Source organism: Geospiza fortis, unplaced genomic scaffold (assembly GCF_000277835.1).
Source record: "Geospiza fortis unplaced genomic scaffold, GeoFor_1.0 scaffold113, whole genome shotgun sequence".
NCBI lineage: Eukaryota > Metazoa > Chordata > Aves > Passeriformes > Thraupidae > Geospiza > Geospiza fortis.
In genome coordinates, this window is record NW_005054429.1 from 12999 (window position 1) to 33495 (window position 20497).

The 20497-nt window shown below is 44.6% G+C and overlaps 1 pseudogene; it reads right to left on the minus strand.

Moving 5' to 3' along the window:
• Positions 1-9011: 9011 nt before the first annotated feature.
• LOC115948557 lies at positions 9012-10053 on the minus strand (annotated as a pseudogene).
• Positions 10054-20497: the final 10444 nt, after the last annotated feature.

Genomic DNA, 20497 nt, shown 5'->3' on the forward strand with positions numbered 1-20497 from the left:
TATATATTATATATATATGTTTTTATATATATCATATATATATTATATATATAACTAGATTTGTGTCCCAGCTTGTTCTCTCCACCAGCAAATGCTGTGAGGCTTCTGAAATCCCACATTTTTCTTGGTGTCACAAGTACATGTGTAGTGATTTTAACCTTGAGAGAAGCTTAAGAATTTTAGGGAAGGTAAACAGAGAAAGCTCAGAACTTAAAATCCTGTGATTTTTTTTTTCCCCCCAAGACTTAAAATTCTCATAATTTCTGATTAAACAAGCCAGCATAGCTCATTTGGACTGTGAACTTCTGGTGATTCTAAGGAATCATCTTCTTCACACCCTGGCTTTGCTAGAGAGTGGAATTAGACCCTAAGTGCAGCTTCTAATGTTTCTCCATTTTTCTTTTGGATTTGTTGTTTTTGAAGGGAGGAGGGGGGTTGTTTTTAATGGAACCTACTTGATGTTGTAGCGAAATCAGGCTTCAATAGTGAAACACAAGGGTGAATGAGAACCTACATTTGTGTATCCCTCCCATCCTTCCTTTTCAACTCTGTTGCTATCTGAATTCCCAGCTTAGGCACAAATCCTTCAGTGACATTTCTGAGAGCCCTGTAGGGCTGGTTCCAGTTCTGTATGGCTGATGTAACCCAATATGTTGGCTTTAGTCATTCCTTGTGTTTAAGCTCAGGTTAAACAGCCTTTTGGAGCAGTCAAAGAAGCCAACACCTCATGCCCTCACTAATGAGGCATGGGGTTAGAAATGAACTTGGGGTAGCTACTGCTGCTCCCAATCTACAGGAAAGGTTCCAGGGATTTTGATGTCTGTTGCAAGCTGTGTAGTCCTAAATCCATAGGCCCGAAGTGCAAGGTGCTGACAGATGGAATTGGGTTGGTTTTGTTTTCTGAGAATCCCCTTTGCTTCCTCCTTCACCAGCAGCTGAACACAAGCACTTACCCAACACATGTCTCCTCTTTGTTGTTATTATTTTGGCAGAGGTTGGTCTGCATTCACTCCCACCTGGGTGTGGAGATGCCAGCAGGATGATTTGTCCTCTGAAACAGAACCAAACCCTCTGATAAAGACTCGAGTTATGGGGAAGGACTTCCCTGGCCAGCTTGACTCAGATGAACCTCTTGGCCTAGAAGGACAAATTTCCCTAATGAATTTCCCTCCTGAGCTTTTCTGGTGATTTAGAGGAGACACTGAGGTTGTGACTGAGCCAGCAGAGCAGGAGAGGAAAATCCCCCAGTGGTTGTTTCCCAAAATCTGCTGCGGAAGCATTCCCACGCCCAGGACATACCGTTCCATCTGCTCTCATGGCTTTCTCTAAGGGCGGTTTCTTTCTTTCTTTCTTCTCTAATTATTTTTTCACAAATCAAATGAAGTCATTACACAGTCACAGAGCATTAATCACCTTATGTAACTTCCTAGTAGTGACACACAAAAATATAAGTAATAAAAACAATAAGGGATGATGATGCATATGTGGAAGGAACTGCAAGGCAAAGAAATTGCTGTGGATGTGTCACCACTTTCTCAGGTGTATCACAGAAGTTTAAGGACAGACATCTCACCCTGAGGTTGTCTAAAACACCTGAGCTGTAATCCATCTATAATCCAGCAGAAAAGCCAATTATGTATTGTTAGGAATTAATCACTTTGTAGGTATAGATATTTGAGAGGAAGCTGAAGGACTAAAGACTTTGAAATGTATTTTTAAAAGGAACATAAGAGCAGCCATGAGGGCTCAGAGGAAGGCACATGCCAGCACCTTGTCTGCAGCAGTGGGCCCAGCAGTGCCTGGGGTAGGTAGGGTGGGAGCAAGGCATGCATTTATGATATTTGCATACTCTCCTAGGCTCAGACTGGGTTTGGTTCAAAAGCCTGCCTGGGTCTCATGCAATTTGTCTGGTTTTGTGCCCTCAGAAAATCTCTTTCAACTGCCTGTCCAGTCTCCCCTTTCCAAATCTGCATCATCTGCTGGCAAGGAGATCATAGGGTGAGGAGCAGATTACAAGATTCTGCATCTTGCTCCCTTTCAGAAAAAAGTCCCAACTCTCCTGGAGACCCAGTGGGCTCAGCTGTCTGCAGACTTTTTTCAGTAATTTCTGAATGAAAAACCCTTTTGAACTGCTTTGATAAAATGCCTTTTAGATGACAGGAGATATTTCAAAAAATCACATCAGGTTTCTGTTGCTCATTTCATTTCAGCATTGATCTATCAGCAAATATGTATCTTTAGGTTTTACCCTTATCTCAGTGGATACCAGGCATGGCAGTAGCTCACAAAATGTTGGTAGCATTATGAAAAAACTCAGATTACCAGGTGGTCTACGTGTTTTAAATGACCTCCATCCTATCCCTTTTGGAATTGCCTGGCATTTGTATACACAGATTTTCACAGGTATGCAAAGAAGAAGGAGGAAAAAAAAAAAGTGTTGTTTCAGTTCTGTAATCTGAATTCCTTGGGGGTTTTTAGTGCTATGTGTTGTCCCTGTAGTGAGGGACTCAGCACAAAGTTCAGATGTGGAGCTGAACTTCCACCTGTCTTCTACTGTTATGGTCCATTCTTTTGGTGTAGGTCCTTCCCCAGAAACAGACAGGGTTTCAACAGGCATGTTGAAATAACCTTAGCATGGTTAAGGATGCATAACTGAGTAGCCCTGTGACTCCCAAGAACTTTAGACCAAAAGCTCCCTTAGCTCCACAGCCAAAGTCTGCCAGGACATGCAGACAACTGTGTTGGTGCCTCAGAGTGGTGACAGAAAATAAGATTGTTGAGTTGGTAGTCTGCAAAAAAGGAATGAGGTACCATTTGGTCCAGAAGCTAAAAAACCACATACATAAAACATTTTAGGTGCTGCTAGAAAATATAGCTATCTCTGTATCTATTTTTATATATGTGAAATGAACTGTAGACCTTTCTTACGTGGTCATACTCACCTGTGTTATCTGAGGGGCATTCCACAGTGGCTAAGGAGCACAACCGTGGTTTATTGAGACAAGAGCAAGTGCCTTGTCAATTAACAGCCTCATTATTGTCTTGAGAATCACAAAAATGTCTTGGGTGCCAGAGAAATCCCGCATATTCAAATTAATGCTGGATTAGGAAACTTTCTGCTGTGGCTGAATGGTTGTAAGGCTCCAAGTGCTGGCACAGCCCTCCCCTTGCTGTGCTGCTCAGAGCCTTGGTTAGAGCAGAATTTGTGCTCTGGTGAGCTCCCTGTTCCTCTGCTCCTCTTGGGGCTCCCAATCCTAAAAAGAGACTCTGAACCAGCCCTCTGCTTCTGTTGGGGCTCCCAATCCTAAAAAGAGACTCTGAACCAGCCCTCTGCTCCTGTTGGGGCTCCTGTGCAATAGCTCCCAATCCTAAAAAGAGACTCTGAACCATCACTCTGAACCACAGCCATGCAGGAACAGCGAAAGGTGTTGCCAGCTCTGGGAAAGGAAAAAAAGAAAAAAAGGAAGGCAGCCTGTTTTCAAATCCCCGTGAATGGGTTAATGCTGTTGCTAGGAAAAGATTTGCCCTTTTACAGATCTGAAGGGAGGTGATGTTGACAGTAAGGAGTAGGGGCCCAGCAAGGTCTGAAGTTTTTTGTGTGACTTTTATTGCAGGGAAAGAAAGGGCATTGACAACAACAGCTGCCTGTAGCACAGCTTCCCCTCCTTTTTTTTTTTTTTTTTACTTGACTTCTAATATGGATTCCAGGCATGATTCAGCAAACAGAAGGAAGATGTTTACAGACATGGACTGGCAGTATTAGGAAAAAAAATGAAGCAGAAAAACCAGCCCTGGAATAACATAATGGGCTTTCTTTGATACATCTAAAATTTGGATCTTAACAATTTCTCATGAGCCTTAATTTGTAAGAGTTTTAGGGGTCTCCTGCTTTAACTGCAGAGTCATTTGCTGGAAATGCAGGCTTGGTCTCATTGCTCTGCTTGAGAGAAGGGCCCAGCTCACCTCCAGCCTCAAAATGAAAAAGCCACTAAATTGCATTGTCTGTAGATTGGTTTTGCTCTTATTTAAGGACAGGACAAGCAAAGAATGATTCTGTGATCCAGCAATGCCTGAAATGGTGCTGACAGCTGTGGTTCTTCACCCCTCCTTCTCCAGTAAGCGCTCCCTTTTCAAATCTGGGACAGCGTTTTTAAGCTTGAGGAGCAGATTTTTAAAGACAACAGTAAACCTCAGGAGCTCCTCCAGCCTATCCTCATGCCCCAAGAGAAAAGCAAGTGTTTCTAAACCAGATCTGTGGGCTGAAACAGGTACAAGCACAAGCTGGTCACCTTCAGGAGGCAGCTATGAGCAATAAGGGCTGGCTGCATATTAAGTTGAAATCACACTGGGCACACGCAAGTGCAGGAAAAGAAGAGGAAAAAAGGCTTCTGGGACAGGCAGCAACTTGATCAGTGTGGGAGTGATTGATTTTTTTCTGATGGTTGTAAGAGTTGGTAGTTACTGCGTTTTAGCATGTGATTAGAGCAGCTAACGTTTGGGTATTGTTGAAATCTAATGGACAGTGGATAATATTCAGCAATTTGAGTGGGAATTAAAATGATGAATGTCTCCTTTTGTTGAAATGGTGGCACAGTCAGGTGAGGTCCCTGGTGCTTGAGAAAGGGAAACTTTGCAGCCATTTTTTTAGAAGGGGAATAAGGAGATTGTGAGCCTCACCTCTGAGTCTGGGGAGTTCATGGAGCAGATCCTGCCAGGAGCTCTGCTGAGGAACATGGATAACAGAGAGGGGATCCAGGACAGCCAGCATGGCAGCTCCTGCCTCACCAGCCTGGTGGCTTTCTGGGATGGAGCGGCCACATCAGCAAAAGCTCCAAGTGTCACCTACCTGCACTTCTGTGAGGCCTTTGACACACTGCCCCAAAATCCTTCTCACTAAACTGGGGAGACAGGGATTAGGAGAAGAGAAGGCTCTGGGGACACTTTCTTGTGGCTTTCTAAGGCTTGCAAGAAAGGAAGGAAAAAAGTTTTAAGCCAGGCCTGTTGAGACAGGACAAGGGATAATTGTTTAAACCAAAAAAGGATGGATTTAGCTGGCTAGCAGGAAGACATTTTGTGCAATGAGGGTGGTGAAACACTGGTACAGATACAGAGAGGTGATAATAGTTGCCCCATCCCTGGGAACATTCAATGGCAGGCTGGATGGGCCTCTGAGCAGGCTGATGGAGTTGAAGGTGTTCCTGTGATGCCTTGTAAAGACTGATCTAGTACAGAGACCAGACAGAGCTAAAGAATAAAGTAAGAATTTATTAAGAGGTCTCAATGGATTCAACCTTGGGCAGCACAACCCAAAATGGCCCCAAAATGCACGAGCGCTCCCGGGGTCTCTCCCTGGGATCAGTTCTGCTCCATTTGCATCTTGCACTTCATTGTCCCATTCCAGCTTTAGCCCCTGCAGTCCCACCCTGCTTGTTTTTCTCTCTGCAGCCCACGGGGTTTGTGCTCTGGGGCTGAGATTTGGGTCATTTGTCCTTGGTGCCCAGCTGGAGCAGGAATTGTTTTGTCTCCCTGCTCTGTGCACAGAGCTCAGCATCCCTGAATATGGAGCTCAGACCCACACACTAAAGCAGCAGAGAATCTGAGAAATATAAAATCCAAAACCTGAGGCATCACCTGCCCATAGCAGGGGGGTTGGACTAGATGACCTTAAATGTCCCTTCCTACCCAAACCATTCTTTGATTCTATGTCAGTGGTAGAAATAATTTATGCACCTGATAAGAGCAATACTGTATTGACAGCAATGTTAGAAGGAAGCCTGTAAATTATGGATGGCAGCACAGGCTGTCATAAAGCACTTTGCAACTTTAAATCCCCAGCAGCTTGTACTGATTGTGTCCACACCTCCTTCTCCTTCTCTTCAGCAATTGAACATTACTCTTTTGTTAGGAAAATAATTCTGTTTAAACTGGCAGGGTTTAATTATATATATATTTTTTTTAATATAGAAGAAAATAGAAATTTTATTGTTTATATATATATATATATATATATGAATTTTTTCCATTGCCATATGTGTCCTCTCTTTGGGAAATCTCAGATTTGTTGGTTCTGGGACTGGTAAAGGAACAGTAGGGGAGTGACTGGTGAAGACTGCACAGGGCTGTGAGAGTAGCTACCATTCCCACACTAAAGTTTTAATAATGCTTTCATTTTCTCTTAAGATTATCAGAAATTGAGCCTCATCCCTGGCGATCCCTGTGTTAATTGTGGCTGTTTATGATGATAACTTTCTTGATTATTTTGGATGATTTCAGTTCTGAGACTTTTCTCCTATATATGAGTGCATCTGCATGCTTTAAGATATGAAAATTGCTCTGGTGTATTCCTGTTAAATTGCATGGTAATAACTATAACAATATCCCCCATAAATTATGACTGTGGAGACTTACCTACTTGTCCTTGCCTCAGCTAATTACATTTCACCCCCATCCACTTTTTTCATGCTGTCACTTCAAATGTACATTTTTTGGCTCTCCGGCTCTGCAGTGGCTCTGGTGCACTCCCTGACAGCAGGGTGGGTTGCAGTTACAGTGGGGACACTTGCTGCACTCAATGAACTGAAATGAAAGATATTTTAGTCTCTTGACATACACTCATCCTGTAAAGGCATGGAAGGAGCTCGTATTTTTCATGAAGGAGTATTTCTGACACAAATTCAAATTTAGGCACATCTGGGGACAGATTCTGTGCAGAAGCAGTCCAGACAGGACTTCACCACCTTTTATCTTTTTAGGATTATGTGGTGTGAAGACCAGCATGAGGAGCAGGCTCTGTGGATTATGTGTAGGCAGGAATGGGATACCCAGAAGGGCAATCCCAACCCTCCTGCCCTGTGGTATTTTCTGAGGCCCCCATCAAAGGGAGGAATGATGAATCTGACTCCATGTTCTTAGAAGGCTAATTTATTATTCCATGATCTATATTATATAAAATAATGCTAGACTAAAACTATACTAAAGAATAGAGAAAGGATACAGACAGAAGGCTAAAAAGATAGTAATGAAAAACTCGTGACTCTTTCCAGAGCCCTGTGATTGTTCATTAAGTAAAAACAATTCACATGAAACCAAACAATGACCAGATGATAAACAATATCCAGACCACATTCCAAAGCAGCAAAACACAGGAGAAGCAAATCAGATAATTATTGTTTCCCTTTTTCTCTGAGGCTTCTCAGCTTCCCAGGAGAAGAAATCCTGGCGAAGGGATTTTTCAGAAAATGTGATGGTGACACTGCCCCTCGTGAGGCATTAAACATCTGGGAAGGCTGGGATTGTGCTTCAGTCTCTGCCCCTTGTTCTCCAGAGCTCAGCTCTCACTTCCAACATGCACTGGCTCATGTTTCATGTTAAAGACCCTGAACATGAGTGCACTTGCCCCAGGAGTGACTGCCATGTCTTCAAGGCCTCCCCGGCCCAAAAAGATCCAAATTTTTATCCCCCAGGAGAACAACTGAACCCAAGGAGCACCCAAACCGCAGCCAGCCTTCCAGCTAAACTCCTTTTTATTTCTAAAAGCTATTTACCCTTGAAAAGACCATTCTTGTAGGAAACAAGGCATTTGTAAGCTCTTTCTAAGGCATTTGTAGCTCTCTAAAACACCCCATTTTCCCTTCCACTTCCCCCCCTTTTTTTTCTTGTAGAATAAAACAATTTAAAAAATTAAAACTTCTCAAGGGAAGAATGATTTTTGTTGTCGTTGTTGAAACACTTCCCTGCTTGACAAACAATGAGGGATTTCAGCCAGATTTAAACACACAATTCCCAGAAAGTTTCCAAGTTATCCCGGTGACATTGTTACTGTATTAGCCTTTCTGTTCTCTCTCTGGCTCCTTATACTGTCAGATGCTATCAGAGCACCTGAGCATCTCGCGCATAAAATCAATAGCAAAAGTAAAATCTCTGCAGGGGTTCATACTCTCTGCCAGTGCTCCCTTCCCACTGGTAAAAAAAATTTCTTGAGTCAGGGCTTTTCCCTGGATTTTGAGGAGGGAAGAGGAAAATGCTGAAGAATATTTGTGGTGTTTGTATCCTGTGAGCTGCACCCACCAAAAAAGGGCCCTTAGAGGTGCCAGGGGCTGGGGACAAGGACATGGCTGGGCACAGGTGGCTGCAGCCAGGGTGGGTGGCCTTGGCACCAAGGGGCTGCTGTCCCCAAAAACCCCCTGTGTGAACCTCATCTGACCCCCACAGCTCCCCTGGAAAGCTGCATTTCTGCTCAACTCAGCACTTTTGCTGATATCTGAAGGCCTCTTTCCCATCTGGCTGTGGAAAGCACTTCACAGGCTGGTTTGTCTCCTCCACACCTTTTCGCCATGTTTCTCTCCCTCAGGAGTCCCTTTCTCAGGATAACTTGATGCTGTTTAGTTTCTCCTCGTATGGAAGCTCTTCCATAGTTTGGAACATTTTCATGTCTCTTGTCTAAAACTTATCACTCTGCCCTTTTTTACAGTGAGAGGCCAGGAGGGCAAGGAATTATCTCAGGTGTGGATGCACCAAGGGTTTAGCACTGACATAATGATGTCTGCTGTTTCTGCTGGCTCTGATTTCACCTTTCTGTGCACAGGAACACTGATGAAACCCCTCTTAATAATGTCACCAATGTCACTGTAGAGTTTCCTTTTGTATTGACATTTGTGCTGCATTTTAGAAGGGAAGAAGTATTTTTAGCAACACATGAGGCATAAAAGCAAGCAGGTGCTGCATCTTTCAGTTTCACAATTTAACCCAAATGGCTTTCTGTGTCATTACCTTCATGCAGCCCTGCCGAAAAGAACTATAAACTACAATCCAGGCTAGTTTTTTTCCACATTAGATTTCCAGGAGCAGCATATGTGCTTGTCATGTAGCTGGGGCTGCTCCAAGGCACGCAGAAGTGCCTTGGATGTGCTCGTGCCCGAGTTCCCCCCCAGAGCTGCACTCATGAGAGCTGCCTGAGGGCTCCCTGGTGTTCTCAGCAAATCCAACCTCAGGTTTAGGTAATCCTAAGTTTCTTAGACAATGGTAAGGGTTATAGGGGGAGATAGGAAGGAGTAGGATGAACATGGTGGTTAAGATAGCAATTGTAATGCTGGTTGGTTTGCTAGCACGCCATTGTTTTATATGGTTTGTGGTGTGTGGGGGGAGTGTAATTGTTGTGCTGTACGTGAGACAAAGGTAGAAGAATAGGCTTTGGAGGGGGAGGAGGGAGATAAGTGTGGCTGCTGGGGCTATGTCTTGCTTAGTTAGTTCTTGAATGATAAGTCATTTGGGCAGGAATCCTGTCAGGGGAGGGAGCCCTGCAAGGGAGAACAGGGGTAGGAGCAGCATTGCGTTTAAGGATGGCATTTTGGTTCATGCAGTCATTAGGGTAGATAGTTTTAAGACTTTAATTGTGTTTAGGGTGAGGAAAACGGTTGCAGTTATTACAGCGTACAGGTAGAAGTTGAGGAGGGTGAGTTTAGGGTTGTAGATGATAATGACTGCTATTCAGCCTAGGTGGGAGATGGAAGAAAAGGCTAGGATTTTTCGGATTTGTGTTTGGTTGAGACCCATTCACCCCCCTAGGGCTGCTGAGAGGAGAGCTAGGATAGTTAAGAGAGTAGGATTTGGTGAGGGCAAGGTTATGTAGAGTTGCGTGACTGGGGGGAGTTTTATGATGGTGGATAGGAGGAGGCCAGTGGTGAGAGGAGAGCCTTGGAGTACTCCTGGCAATCAGAAGCGGAATGGCACTAGTCCCAGTTTTATTGTGATTGCCGAGGTGAGGATCAGGCAGGACATTGGGTGGGTAAGTTGGGTGATGTCCCACTGTCCGATGTGTCATGCTCTGGTTATGCTGGAGAATAAGACAAGGGCAGAAGCAGCTGCTTGGGTCAGGAAGTATTTAGTGGCAGCTTCAATGGCTCATGGGTGATGGGATGTTGAGATTAATGGGAGAATGGTGAGTGTGTTGATTTCAAGGCTGGTCCAGGCCATAATTCAGTGGTTACTTGAGACAGTAATGGTTGTTCCTAGGAGTAGGCTAATGATGAAGATTAGATTTGCTTGGGGGTTCATTAGCAGGGGAAGGAGTTGAACCATCATTTTCGGGGTACGGGCCCGATAGCCCGTGGCGAATCAGTTCAGGTCCAGGCTAAGGGGATTTGGTGCCAGAGTAATTAAGTTCCCACCCCCAACCCCTCCCACCATGGTGGGTTTTCCTCTGAGAGGCTCAGGTTGTTTGTGGTGGTGGCCTCTGCAAGGATGAGCTGGCACCAGCACCCACCTCACAGGCAGCTCCTCTTAGCTCAGCCCTCCTTTGTGCCACCCAGCCTACATAAAATAAAACTCTAGATGCAGCTTCCAGCAGTGCCACTGATATGGGTGAACCCAAATTTGGCGAATCCAAGCTAAAATTAACTGATCCTTCAAAGACTGCAGGCTATCCAGCCCAGGAAAACAAGTGTTGATGGATGGATTGATGGGAGGAAAACAAGTGTTACCATGGATTTCCCTCAGTTGTGCTGGGGGCATCAACCTCCTTGGCTAGGGGAACAGCTGCTGCTTCTTTTATTGCCAGTCCTGGAGCAAGCAGGTTTCAGGCAGCTTAGAAAGTCTGAGCCATCAGTTTGTGCTGCTGATGGGCAGCTCCTGCTCCCGCAGGGAGTGCAGGATATTTCTCAGGATGCTTTGCAAGCAGTCCCCTCTGAGTGCTCAGCAGAACAGGGCACAGTCTCACACGCTATCCATTGAAAAACCAGGCACTCCCCGCTCTGGGAATGATTGGCATCTGACTCTGTTGATTCAGAAGGCTGAACAATTGCTTTATTAAACTATATTATATCACATTATACTGTACTATATCAAAGAATACTAAAAGGATACTATACTATACTCTGCAAAGATACATATGAAAAAAAACTTGTGATTTTCTAGCTAGGACACAGTTTTGACTTAATAGGTTAATTAATATAAACAACTATCACTGGATTCCAATTAAGAACTCACTTTAGGTAAACAATTTTCTTAACACATTCCAGATGTGCAAAATAACAAGAGCAGTAAGTAAAGATAAAAATTCTTCTCTTTCTTCTCTTTGTGCTTCTCCAAGAAAAACTTGAGAGAGAGAATTCTCTCTCTGTGTTCAGAGAATGTGAATGCCACACGCCACCCTTTCTGAGCTGTGCCACTGCTGCTGTGAGCCTGAGAGACTGTTCTCACTGCAATCCACCAAAATTCCATGTGGTATTTTCTGAGGCCCCCATCGAAGGCAGGAAATGATGAATCTGACTCCATGTTCTTGGAAGGCTAATTTATTATTTCGTGATCTATATTCTATAAAAGAATGCTAGACTAAAACTATACTAAAGAATAGAGAAAGGATACAGAGAGAAGGCTAAAAGATAATAATGAAAAACTTGTCACTATCACCAGAGCCCTGACACAGCTGGACTGTGATTGGTCATTAAGTAAAAACAATTCACATGAAACCAATCAAACAATGACCTGCTGGTGAACAATGTCCAACCACATTCCAAAGCAGCAAAACACAGGAGAAGCAAATCAGGTAATTATTGTTTCCCCTTTTCTCTGAGAAGAAATCCTGGCGAAGGGATTTTTCAGAAAATGTGATGGTGACGCTGCCCCTCGTGAGGCATTAAACATCTGGGAAGGCTGGGATTGTGCTTCAGTCTCTGCCCCTTGTTCTCCAGAGCTCAGCTCTCACTTCCAACATGCACTGGCTCATGTTTCATGTTAAAGACCCTGAATATGAGTGCACTTGCCCCAGGAGTGACTGCCACATCTTCAAGGCCTTCCCGGCCCAAAAAGATCCAAATTTTTATCCCCCAGGAGAACAACTGAACCCAAGGAGCACCCAAACCGCAGCCAGCCTTCCAGCTAAAACTCCTTTTTATTTCTAAAAGCTATTTACCCTTGAAAAGACCACTCTTGTAGAAAACATCCCTGGATTAGTTTGGGGTTCAGAGAATGTGAGTGCCACACACCACCCTTTCTCAGCTGTGCCACTGCTGCTGTGAGCCTGAGACACTGTTCTCACTGCAATCCACCATAATCCACGTGCCCTCCCACCCCACAGCCCACCTCCCAGTTTATTCTGTGCTGCAGGAGCAGTGGCCTGGGCTGTGCTGTGTTCCAGGAAAGGTGTGAGCAAGACCTGGAGCTTTGTGAGCTGCTCTGTGTCTTTGCCAGGGCCATGGTGAAGAACACGTGGTAAGTCAATTCAGTGATTTTTTTTGTCCTTGCTCTTCCACTAGCTTTTCCCCCAAAAGTGGAGCCTGTTGTGAAGCTGCAAGGTTTGAACTTGGGATCACTTACAATAGCCATGCTCATTCACTATTATTCTGTTGAAGCAATGTAAAAAGACAAGGTTTAATTCGTGAAATGGGCCATCTGTTCCCACACAAACTGCATAATAGAATGCACAACTATTTCAATTAATACAGTAAACCACCTTTAAGCCATACAGATGATTTTGTAGAAATTTTTGGCTGCAGAAGATACCATCATCCTTTGGCTCTAATTGTTCATGATTTTACCTTCCTATCTTTTTATTTAAAGAAAAGGAATGACAACTTGTCTCACTGGGAGAGAAGTTTGCTCATAGATGGATCAGGAATAATTAGACCAAACAGTACTGCAAACTCCAGCAGACAAGATATCTCCATTACAGAGAGTAATGTTGTCATTTCTTTGACCATCCTCCCATCAATCCATCCATCAACAAATTAAAGCTGGCTAAAGAGCCACTTATCTGGAGTGCTTTTTATCCTGATTGCTGTCAATCTAGGTAAATAAACATTTTCCCTAGGCAGAGTTTACATGTTTAACCATGTTTCAGGAGACAGCCCCCTTGCTGCTCACACATCCAGCAAACCACACATGTTTATTGCTGTGTTTCCTGACCCGCCTCACCCACATATTGCAACTCCATTGGAGAAGCCCTGCTCCCTCTGCCTCCCTTTGGTTCATCTCTGAAGATGGAGTGGCTGGGATAAAGTTGCAATAAAACTTGCAGGCTGAGAAATGCCTAGAAATTAATTTTATTCCCTTTTGTGTTCTTGGAAAAGCCTGGTATCCTGTGCAGGACTCACAGCAATAATGAAACCGGGGTATGAAAGAAAAATTAAAAAGCAGAGCTTTGCCAGGCAGGTTGCTTTGAGGAATGTGACGATACCACTGCATCTGTCTTCCACCATTTAAACCATGACACCACAGATTACTTCAGGGCTTCATGAGGCACATAAACATGATATAAGCAGCATTTTATTTGCCATCTAATAAATATGTATGTGCCAGCAAATGCACTGTTGAAGATAGTACTTTCTTCCTATTATTTATTTTGCACTTAATTGATAGGCAGTGCGGCTCACACTCTGCCTGCTGCCTATCAGGCAGAGGCAAAGGAACTGTGAGCAAAAGCTCTCAGTTCTTGGTGTTAAAGTGCCAGCATGCTGGTGTGGTACTGGTGCCCTAAAAGGCACCAATGTCAGTGGGAAGCAGTGGTTTAGCAAAGACAAGGATGGCTCTTCTGACAAGTCAGAGCCACAAACAATCACCATGGCACCGCCACTGATCCCCTCCCAAAGACTCCAAACACACCTCCCCTCTTTTACCCCCAGTGCAGCTGGCACTGAGCACCTCACTGGCCACTTCCCTCTGTGCTGCAGCTACAGCAGAAGCAGAGGAAGGTTTGGTGGCCCCACACGGCGTGCTCCAAGCACAGAAACATCTCCAGACACTGCAACACAGCAGAGCCTGGTGCAGCCCTGCTCCTGGACTGCTCCCAGGTGTGCTCCTCACTGTGGAGTGGCCTCTCCCTGCTGGAGATGCTTTTCCCTGCCACTTTGTCATGGCAGGAGGTGGCAAAGCTGTGCTCTGGAAGGCACCAGGGCCGATGCTTGGGGAGGAGAGCTCAGTGAGAACACCTTCCCCACAGACTGCAGCAGAGCTAAGTGAGTGGCATGAACCTTTCCTCACACCCATCTGTGTCCCCACTGCCGGCTCTCAGGAGCTCCAGACAGGAGTTTGCTGGAACAAGGTGAAAAAAGATGCCATTTCTTCACCCTTTTTATAGACATTAAGCAATAGGTGCCTTGCTTTCCCCTGCCAAAACAACTCAGTTCTTCTGTCAAATAAGGGTTCTTCTAGACAAATAAGGGTGACCAGGTGATGGATTTCTATTCCTCACAGAATATTATCATTAGATGATATGATGATAATTATATTCCTAATCATTTAATCAAACTCTGCCTGAGATTTCCTTCCTCAAACGCAGCCATAAAACTGGTGCGGATCAGTTCCTGCTGGGTTCAGCAGTTGAACCTCAAGGTTCCCTCCCATCCCGGGATCATCCATACCTGCCCTGCCCCATCTGGGACAGAGAGAGGCTGTGCACCTGTAAAATGACATTTTTTACCATAAATATGTGTCCATAGGCATAGGAGGGGGGTCAGACATGCAGAAGCAAAGCAGTTGTTCACAGATTTGGGAGTGGGTGGGCGTGCACAGAGCTGAAGGAGTTTGGTTTCCCCCTCTCAACACTCACAGGGGGCGGTGACAAATGTCCCCAGCCATCCTGGGGATGCTCCCTGGCATCTGCTGCCCTCATCCTGGAGCAGAGTCAGTGCCTCACTGTGCCCAGAGGAGAACAATTCCCATCCTGAATGGGATTTCACTCATGGTGAGTGAAAATTCACTCATGGTGAGATGTCATGGTGCTCACGCTGCCTCATTACATCTCTGCCACGCCTTCAGCACTGATCTTCTGGTCAAGCTCCTCCAATTCCAGCGTGGATGGCTCCTTGATTGTCCCCAAAGGGGTCCCCAAAGATGGCTGATCCAATCAGGCAGGAGTGGCCTCCATCTTTTAGCACTTGGTTTCCTTAACTCTGCACAAACGGCACTTCTTTGCATTTATTTATACTCAAGTTTAAGTGCCTGTGCAAATTATAGCACAGACAGCCAGAACAGAAATGAGGCATTTAAATGGTAAATAAACACTGCCTGTGCATGGTGGTGCTTTTATAAATAATTTCCCCTTTTAAGCTTTATTCTCTTCCATAGAGGAACATCACTTTTCAGAACATCTGAACCTGCAAACATCTCACATCAATCTCTTTATAGGCTTATTTAAAGAGCATATCAAACTATTTCTGCAAGCAAAAGGACTAAATTATCCATGAATTCCAGATAACCATCCTTAACCCAGAAAATGTCAACAGTTTTCTGTAATAATGGTCCCAAACATGACAGCTGTCATGGTTGTGATGCTCCCCTTTAGGAGAGGGAAAGCCATCCATTCCTGGGACAGGCTCACCCCTGACCATGTTCTGATTTATCAGGACAATATATTCTGTTTGTAAATTTGGTTTATAAATTTGGTCCAATATATTCTGTTTACAATTTTGGTTCTGTTTATAAATTCTGTTTGTTAATGTGTATCATTTTGGTCCTGCATAGCTTTTGCTGTAGCCTACTAAAATGCAAATAGGAAACCTCACATCTTGCTTTATTCTTTAACTCCTGGCGATCTTTGAGCGACCTCTGGATTGAAAGCCACCTTCCTGATGGTTTTTATTGTCATTTTTACAATGCAAGCCTGTTATATCTCCTAAATTCTACTTGTTAAGCTTGTTAAGTTGCTTGTTAAGTTAATTGCTGCCCAAAGTTTCCTAACAAGCAGACATCCAGATTTGTACCTGAAACATTTCAGTGAGGGTGCAGGTGGTTCATGTCCACAGTCCTGAGCTGGGTGCTGCTCCAAACAGCAAATGTCCATGGTTAAGTGCTGAATGATGGGAAGCACTGCCTGTAGGCAGATGTGTTTCTGAGCCCTAGATTTTGGGAATGGTAACAACACCACAGCACCTACAGCGCTGCGTTTGCTCTGAGCTATCTGCAGCTAGCAGGGGAGGGGGTGTGTTTATGGTACATGTGCAAGTGGCAATCAGAAAATACTCCACATTTTCTGACTGCTGTCCACAGGCTGCCAGCTGCTCACTAGTCATGCAGCACAGTCATTCCCAGCCCCTGCTTTCAAGGAGGGAGTGCAATGTGGACACAGAGTGTGGGATTTGCTGTTTCCTGAGCTCCCAAAATGCTCAGCCTGATAAGGACCAGCCCACCTTTGATCTCCTGCCCACCCCACTCTCCATATCCAGTAAAAACACGTGAGGTCACTGCCCCATGGGAAGATGATGCAGGTGTTGTAACAGTGTGAAACAAGTAGTCAGGAATTAATTTGTCCAATTTGCTCCCAAAGTTGGTGAGCCCAGGGAGCTGCTTTGCTTTCCCTGTGCTGGGGACAGTGATGGTGAGTCTGCCTGGGCTGTGGCACAGCAGTTCCTGCCTCCAGGGCACACCCAGCCACCCATGGCTTGTCCCACCCTGCTGCCCATTCTTCTGGGCAGCCTAGGCACAGATGGGAATGGCTGCATGGCACCATCACATTTTCTGAAAAATCTCTTTGCCCAGGATTTCTTCTCCTGAGAAGCCGAGAAACCTCAGAGGGGGGGAAAAAATGAAAACAATAATTATCTGATTTGCTTCTCCTGTGTTTTGCTGCTTTGGAATGTGGTTTGGACATTGTTTACCAACTGGTCATTGTTTGATTGGTTTCGTGTGAATTGTTTTGACTTCATCGCCAATCAGGGTTAAGCTGTGTCGGGGCTCTGGAGAGTCACAGGCTTTTCATTAGTATCTTGTTAAACCTTCTGTAAGCATCTTTATTATTTAGTATAGTTTTAGTATAGCATAATTAGAATAGAATAGAATAGAATAGAATAGAATAGAATAGAATAGAATAGAATAGAATAGAATAGAATAGAATAGAATAGAATAGAATCTGTAGAATTTTAAGAACATGGAGTCAGATTCATCATTTCCTCCCTTTGTCAGAGGACCCCAAAAATACCACAGCTGCAGGGACAAACACCCCTGGCCCTGCTGAGGGCTGTGCCCAAGCAGTGCCCAGCTGTGGTTGCAGGGTGCCAGGTAGAAGTTTATGAAATTTAGGGCTGTTGCTCAGTCCTACAGTACCTGTCCTGTGGCTGCAGAGCAGGAGTCACTGGCCAGAATCTGTCACCCTGCCAAGCACTGCCTTCCTCTGCAGTTTTAACAAACATGATGAAAATGCCAATCACAAGTTCATTTCAGTGTGTTTGGGGCTTTTTTTGTCTCATAATCAGAATATGGTGGTGGAATTTATTGTTGGTGCAGTTTGGGCATCGTGCTATAAGATACAGAACTGAGAAAAAATGGAATACTGTGAGAAGAAGGCTGAGACAAAACACATGAGTGTTGTACAGGCTCCTCCTAATGTGGTCTCTCAGAGTGGATAATAATATAAACATCCATCCATTAGGAAAAAAACTACCCTTTACTGCCCCCCATTAAATACATTGGCAGCCCTATTAAAATACAAGTCAGATTTGTGTTTAATGATCTTGAAAGGAAAGTAATTGCTTGAGTATTACCATTCAAATGTTCTTACAGCAGCATATAATATTTACAGTCTAAGTGCCACTTCTGAGTGCTGTGTGGCACTGGAGATTGCCCAGCCTGTTCAGAGCCAGGGTGCAAAGCTGATCCACCCTCTGAGCACCAGAGAGCCTGTGAGAAACACCCAAGCTATGGGCTGCATCAATTCTCAGTTTTAATAACCTTCTCAGGATCTCTGCTGCCCAGAGTGACCCCGAGATGTGTCAGAAAGTCTCTTTTCCCAGCCCAGTGGTTGAAGAAGGAGTCAGAGCTCTTCAGTTCTCATTCTCAAGGTTGTTTATTGTACCTTATCTATAAAATTATTTCTCCTGACCTGCAGAGGTCTGTCCAGCAGGTCAAATAGAGGCACTCTGCCTGCCCCAGGTGGTGTTATCTTTTTATACTAAAAACTATGTGTACAATATTTACCATAACTTCCCAATACCTATCACCTGTGTTGGACAGTGAGCTTCTACTCTAAACCAACCCAAAAGTGCCACCATCACAGCAGAAGATGGAGGCCAAGAAGGAGAAGGAGAAAGGCTGGACACACCCAGATTCTTCCATCTTGCCCCCTGAATCCCCATTCTAAAAACCCCAAAAATCTATTTTTCACCCTGTGATAAATTTACTATCATTCTACTTAAACTTTCATGGCCTGTCATTCTTCATACAAGGTTGGTAATTGTTTTTTCCAAGGGCTCAATCAAAGGCACAGGGGTCTTGGGCTCTGTGCCAAGGTCTCTGAGCCCCCTGGGCAGGGGCTGGAGCCCTCCACGGCAGCCAGAGGAATCTCCTGGGTTCTGACATAAGCCCTTGAAAGGAAAAAAAAATCTCACAAAGCCACTCCAGCCTGTGAAGGCGGGGCTTGAACACCACTAAAGCTTGCTCAGGTGAGGAGTTCTGCTGTTACTCAAAGGAGCTGAGCTCCTTTACCAGGTGCCAGCAGCAGCACAAAATCGTGCTGAGATCTGTCATATTCTGCTCTACGTTTTTCACCCCTGACAGTGTCTTAGTCCACATCATGGATTATATCATGTTCAACTCTTACACAGGTTTTTGTGGGAATTTCCTCGCACAGAAGCTCCTTGTGACAAAGGAAGAGGGAAATGTGAATGTATTTTTATTTTTAATTTGTTATTTATATTTATATACATTATATATTATATAATGTAATGTAATGTAATGTAATGTAATGTAATATAATATAATATAATATAATATATCACCTTTCTGTCAATTCATAAGATTGAAAATTTAGCTATATTATAATATATATACTACATATTTATTATATATAATATATATTAATAGACAATATAATATAGAATAATCTAGTATAATAAAGTAATTAATTAGCCTTCTGATAAGGCGGAGTCAGATCATTCTCTCCCCTTGTCGGGGGAAAAAATAATACTACAGGGATGAAACTTGAAATCTCTGCTAGTGGTGCGAAATTCCTGCACACTCTTTATGAGCAAACACGAGGGAAGGGGAAGGCAGAGAACCAGGAAAAGGGAAAACATTTGCAGTTTATGCAAACTCTAATGGCAAGGAAGAGTGGATGCACCCTTCAAGAGGTGCACACACCTCTCTTTGCAGGCGTGCCCATCCCTGCAGAGAGGTGTGTGAGTGCCAGGGCAGAACATCTGTCTGTGTGCCAGGCAGGAGCAGCCTGGCAAGCCATTTTCCTGCCCTGAGAACTGGAAGCCAGCCCCCACCCCTCTGCAGATTAGCACATCTTTGGATCAGGATGCTCAAGGAGTCCAAATCACAACGAGTGTTGTCTCCGGATCCTCCTGAGCCTTTCACCAGTGAACTGAAAAATGTGACTGTGCTGAGTGATCTGGAATTTAGCTGAGCTCCTCATTATAGGTTTCTGATTCCCTCATTAGTGAGCTTTAAATCTCAAGCTGGAACAGATCAGGTACAATCAACAAACCCAGAAAAAAATTTGCAATTTTAACATGACTTTCCTCAGCTTCAGGCCAGCCAAACAGCATATCTGGATGGCACAACAAGTTGCTCTTGAGAACCTAGCAAAGCTCTTGAGCTTTTATTGCAGCTGGGGCTGGGTGTTATTCAGGGCTGGTGACCAACTGGTGGTGCTAATGCTTCGTTGGATGGGAGGTGAAGAAGGGTTCATCACCTCTCACTAAGTGTGTACACTCATTACACAAACCCTCTGCAAACCACAAAGCAGCTCTCACCAGCCTTGCAGTTAAAGGATCCAGCTTGAGTCCCAAGAGATGGTTGTAGAAAATGTCTATTCCCAAATTTCATGTGGCAGCACTTGGATCATGATCTCTTCAATGAGCAGGCTCTTGCTTGGGTCACCCAACATTCCTTAGTCCCTGTGAGAGATTTTTGTGTGGGTTTTGTGCCTGTAAAGTGCTTATTGCCTGGGAGGGTGATTGGAAACTCACTTGTTTGCACAGAACTGTGGGACAGCAAAGCATCAAGTCAGACAGGGCTGGGTTTGAGGGGGAGTTGGCCACAGTCAGAGGCAGCAAGCCTGGCTGACAGAGCACGGTCCCTGCCCTGGTGGGTGTAGGAGGCTCTGGAGCCGAGTGCCACTCTGTGTTGCAGGCAGCACAGCCATTGAGTGCAACAGAAACAGACTCCAAGAGCTGCAGGAGTGTGAAAATAAAAACAGAATCCTGTTGCTTTCATTTATTCGAGGAAGTGATACTCCTTCTAAAAAAAGGCACGGTGCCGTTATTCATACTTGATGGAGGCTCTTAGAGGTTTGTGTTTGGTGGCATTTTACAGCTCTGTCCCCTGGGTGCTGTGCTGAGAGCCACCTGCTGCAAGCAGGTCAGTGACAAGCTGGATGAAGGATTGTCCTGCAAGGAGAGGAACTGAGTCATTTTCTTGTGCAGCAGGCAGACTGTGAGAGGAAAACCCCTTTTCACAGCAGCTCTGACCTGTGAGGACACTTTCCTGGAGAGACTGAGCTCCTCAGAGTGGCAGTGAGAGTGGAAGCGGGGAACTGCAGCCTGATGTGGTGACAGACGACTCG